Raw genomic sequence first — 5,733 nt, 5'->3', positions numbered from 1 at the left:
AAAGGTTCTAAATGAAAGAAATAGCAGCTGAGAGGTATCAGGTAAGAATAAGCAAGAAGAACACTGCTACTTTATTTGTCATCATTTTTTTGTGTTTACAGAATGAAAGAAGTGGAATTTCTTTATTTTGTCTGTGCAGGGAAAGAAATGCAAGTGGAAGTGTGAGTGCACAGGGGTGGAATGGAGAGTTTGGTGGATGGATGGTGGCAGGGAGCTCCATAGGCCTTCTAGACAAACTTCCAGCCCTCGGGTTCTTTTCTAAACTTGATTTTGGCCTTTCTTTATTTTCTACAGGATCCTCCTGTAGAATACACAGAGTTTCCTATAGGACGCAGAATTTTCAAAAAAAATGAGACTGGTGCCTGGAAAAGGATAACGGTGATGGAGGGATGGACTATGAAGGGTGTATGCAACCTGGCCATGTCTTTTTCTCTTGTGTGACCCTCTTGCAACCTACAATTTATTCAAAATAAGTTAGGCTTTCTTCTTTTTTTCTCCTTTTTTTTTGAGACAGTTGGGGCACCTCCAAGAGGTTTTCACCCAGGGATCTTTTATTCCTTTTTCTATTTTTTTCTGTGTTTTATTTTTTCTTTTCTTTTTTTGTTTTCTCAGGGTGTGGGTGGAGTGGAGACAGGGACCTGCTCCACTACCAACACTGATTTTTCCAGATTTTCAATGAACTCTTGCTTGGAAAGGGGCTTCCTGTAGATCTTCAATCTATGCCCATTGACGAGCATGGGGATGGCTTCTTCATCTATGGTCCAGATAAGGACTGAACCATTATCATTTCATTTTTCTACTGTATATGGTCCCAACCATCTTGTCCTCAGTTTTCCCTTGAAATCTTTATATCTTGAATCATACAGCAACGCCTAATCTCCTTGCTGGAATTTTTTTTCTTTGAGGTGTCTGTCATGCCATATTTTTCTTTGAAGTTGGACTATCTCTGAGTGGAGTAGGGCCTGCATTCTTTGTTCATCCAATCCATTTAGCTGAAGCAATCTTTCCTTCCATGCATGGCTGAGATCTAGGTCCAGCTGAGCTGCCATCCTTTGTGTTATATTCAAATTCTATTGACAGCAGAGCCTTCTTCCCTTAGACTAGCTCATAGGGTGTAAACCCTGTGGTGGTTTTGCAGGTGGTGTTATAGGCCTAGGTGGCCTCAACCAATCCATCTACCCAATATTTTCTGTTGCTGCTCACTACCTTAGTCAAAATCCCTTCCAAAGCTCCGTTAGTGACTTCCACCTGTCCATTTGCTTGTGGATGATAAGGGGTGGAAGTTTTCTGCTTAATCTTGTGGTGTGTGAGTAGATCTTCAACCAAATTGGAGGTAAACTGACTCCCTTGATCTGTGACTAATTCTCTTGGATAGCCAAACTTGTAGAAGATATTTTCCCTCAAAAACTCAGCTACTTTTTCTTCTGTTGCTGCTTTGATCACCTTTGTTTCTACCCATTTTGTCAGATAATCGGTACACACAATGATGTAAGATTTATGTTTTGAAGGAGGGTTGATAGGACCCACAAAGTCCATGCCCCACTTCTCAAATGGCTCAAAATTCACTTGAGGTTGTAGGGGCATCTCATCCCTTGGAGTTGGTTTCCCCATCCTTTGACATCAGTCACATTGGTTGATGTATCTCTTGACATCTTGATGAAGAGTGGGCCAATAGTAACCTACCTGCAAAATTTTGCAGGCAGTCCTCTTTGCTACAAAGTGGCCCCCACAAGGCCCATCATGAGAGGTTAGGAGGATGTCAAAGACTTCCTCCTCCCTGACACATCCCCTCAAAATTTGATTTGGGTAAAGTTTAAAAAGATTGCCCCCAATCCAAGTGCATGGGGCACTTTTCCTCACTATCTTTCTCTTCTCTTTTGAGGACAGGTGTGGCGGAAACTGTGCTGAAACCAAGTACTTTTCTATATCAGCAAACCATGGAGAGAGTACTAAATAGAAAATAGGTTTTCATCTGGCATTTGATCATCCACCATTCCTTCTTCACCTGCAGGTAGATCTAGTCTAGACAGAAAATCAACAACAACATTTTCCTTACCTGGCTTATCAACAATAGTCAAACCAAATTGCTGCAATAAAAGTAACCATCTAATAATACAAGCATTTACATCTGGTTTATTCATCAAATAACTAATTTCAACATGATCAGTGTGTACGAATGTTTGATAACCAGTGATGTAGTGTCTGAACTTGTTTAGGGAATGGACTACAGCTAGGAGCTCCTTTTCAGTTACAGTGTAGTTTAATTCTTCCTTGGACAGGTTTTTACTAACAAAATATATGGCATAAGGCAGCTTCTCTTCAACTTGTCCTAAGGCTGCTCCTATCGCTTTGTTCGAGGCATCTGTGTGAATGTGGAAAGGTAGGGCCCAGTTTGGACCTCTCAAGATTGGGGCAGTTACCAGCTTACCTTTCTAGGCATCCAGGGCCTCTTGATAGTTGTCAGTCCATATAAACTTAGCATCTTTTCCCGAAAGACCAAACAATGGAGAGGCTAGCTTACTAAAATCCTTAATGAATCTTCTATAATACCTTGCTAAGCCTAGAAAAATCCGAACATATCTTACCTTTTGAGGAGGTGGGACCCTTTGGATGATAGCAATCTTGTTGGGATCCACCTATAATCCTTGATGAGAAATTGTATGACCTAGCACAGTCCCTTCGGTCATCAGGAATTTGCATTTTTCAAGACTGAGGGACAGGTTCATTTCAATACACTTGGCTAAAACTTTTCCTTGGTTAGTCAAAGATTCCTGGAAGTTAGAACCATAAGGGGTAAAGTCATCCATATAGATCTCCACTGAATCATGAACCAGTTCAGCAAATATGCTCAGTATTGCTCTCTAGAAAGTGGCGAGAACATTGCACAACCCAAAAGGAAGGACCCGGTATGCAAAAGTACCCCATGTACAAGTGAAAGTGGTCTCATCGTGGTCTTCTGGGCTAATTTGGATCCGGTTGTACCCGCTAAACCCATCTAGGAAGGAGAAGAACTTCTTCCATGCTAGGCCATCTAACACTTGATCTATGAAAGGCAAAGGGAAATGGTCCTTCTTGGTGGCCTTGTTCAATTCTCGATAATCTACACAGATTCTCCACTTCCTGTTTTTCTTTGGCACTAGCACCAAAGGAGAAACCCATTCATTGTCAGAGATGGGGTAGATGGATCCTGCGTCCAACAACTTTTGCAGTTCTTCTTTGACAATGTCTTTAAGGGTTGGATTCATCCTCCCTTGAGGCCACCTAACTGGTTTACAATATTCTTTAATGTAAATGTGATGAGTATAGACTGAAGGGTGGACTCCCTTCATCTCCTTATAGCTCCAAGCAAAAGCATCCAAGTGATTCTTCAATAAGCTACACAGTTCTTTCTCCTGAGAGGTGGATAGGGATGAGTTGATCTTCAAAGATTTTTCTAGGCCAAATTCCACATTCTTAACTCGGAGGGAGATCGGATTAGCCACACAGAGATCAACTAAAGGATTAGCTTGGGTTTCTTCCACCAGCGCTTCTAAGGGCAACACACTAGGGGGTGGATTCTGAATCAATTTCTCAATAAGATCATCCTCAGTTTATGGACCTCCCATGGTAGTTTCTACTGTACACAATGGTACAGAATAGACTTCATCCTCATCTTCCTCCTCCAACCAGAGAGGTAAATCATGTTCTAGCAAAGGTTGGGCAGGAGGATAGAGGACTAGCTATTTGGACATATGCCCATTCTTGATTGTCATGTTCCCAGCTTGACAACTGATGTAGGCTTCTGTAGTATAAAACCAAGGTCTTCCCAGGATGGGAGGGTACCTAGTGAGCTTTGCCTTTGGTTGGAGAACCATGAAATCAGCAGAGTACTCCTAGGAATAAATAAAGACCATGACATCTTCCACAATCCCCTTAGGGGTCACGGTGGAGTGGTATGCTAATTACAGTACTGTTGAGGTCTTTCTTAGGGAACCTTGAAGGTTGAGTTTGAGCATAGTGTCCCTGGTAATCACATTAATGGCAACCCCTAGATCAATCAAGGTATGGGGGATTATGGTGCCATTGATGTGGATATCGACCATAGGACTCCCAAGGTCTAGATATTTCGACAAATTACCTGCCCCAACATCAGGTCGAACAATTTTCCTATGAAATTGATAGTTGGGGCATCTCTCTTTCGCCTGCCCATGTGTTTGAAGCACTTCTCCTTGATCATCTTGTTGTATATAGGCACATCCTTTATGGCTTGGAGAAGTGGTATTTTTACACATAACCGTTTCATTTCTCCCAGAAGTTCAGTTTCTTCTAGGGTCGGTTATGTGGTTCCAGTTAGTCTCTCAGGAAAGGGTGGAATGACTTTGGGTTCACTTTCCTGTTTTTCTTCCTCATCCTCCTTAAGAGGAGGAGGTTGGATATCTGGGAGAACCTTCCCAGATCATAGGTTAATCTCCTGAATCTCCATAGCATAGGTTGGGCATGATTTTTCCCCATTATATACCTACTGGGCCTGTCAGTTGTTGGGGTTTGGGTTTGGTTGAGCAGGTATTTCGGGTTGTCTTGGAGGAGCAGGAGGTAATGGTTATGGTTGAGCAGGTGGTGGAGGCAAAAGAGCAGGAGGAGAGTTATAGTAGGGCCTCCACCCCTGATGAGGTGCATTCCACTGAGGTTGTGGCTAAGCATAAGAGTGAAATGAGTGATCATCTAGCAAAGCCTAGTATTGAGGAGGATATGACCAAGGAGGCGGTGTGGACCAGGAAGGATGAGCAGGGGGACCCCAAGAAGGCATGGAAGTGGCTTGATTGGGTGGTAATAGCTCTGGGAGGTTCCTTGCATTCCTTGTTGGTAAGTTCTGGGTCCATGTGGCCTCCTTTGGTTCATGAAATAGAGTGGTTCTGTAGCCCCTTCAGCCCCCTGATATGCAACTTTGATTCTGGGCAAGGAAGGGCACTGATTCGTAGGATGGTCTTGTTCACAAACTATGCACATTTCTATAGAGTGTAGTGGACATTCATTCCTAGGATGCTTTCTCGTGCACCTGGGACAAAAGATGGCCAAAGCTCTCTTAGCTTCCTCTTGTTTCCTTTTGATATGCAAGGTATCCATTTGCATGGCAAGAGTCTGCCTCACCTCGCTCTTGAAATCTTTTAGCAGATTCTAAAGTTTGTTTCTAAGAGATGAACTGGATGAGGATGTACTAGCTAAAGGTTGACTTCCCCTACCTCTCTTTCTAGCTGACCTGGAATGGTTTCTAAACATAGTCTTTATGTCATCATAAGGTAGTTGGTAGATGTCTCCCCCAGCCAGCAAATGGAGGGTATCTAGAAGGTCTTCAGGGACTCCTTTAAGCAGAACCAACTTCAGGGATTCAGGGTCAAGTGTGCACCTGGCCCTTTTATAACTGAGTTGAAACCTCTCTTCATAGTCTTCTAAAGATTCATCACTACCCATGGTCATTCGGAAGATTTCTTCCTTGGTTTCCTTTGACCTGCAATAGTCCTGGTATTTGTTGTTAAAGGCTTGCTGCATCTGAGCCCAAGTTGTGATACTGTTTCCAGGTAACCCCATGAACCAGCGCAAGGCTGCATCCTTGAGGGTAGAAGGAAACAGTTTCAACTTTTTCTCGTCTTCTGCATAGTCATAGGTTCAACAAAGAACAAAAAATTCAAACAAGAAAGTATCAGGATCTTCGGTAGTCAGTCCATGGAAGTGAGGTAAGGCTAAAGGACTTATGTT

The sequence above is a fragment of the Pinus tabuliformis genome, chromosome X, assembly GCF_031772625.1.
Source record: "Pinus tabuliformis cultivar Carrire ecotype Pingquan chromosome X, CPIR1, whole genome shotgun sequence".
NCBI lineage: Eukaryota > Viridiplantae > Streptophyta > Pinopsida > Pinales > Pinaceae > Pinus > Pinus tabuliformis.
Note: the sequence above shows the minus strand (reverse complement) of the source record.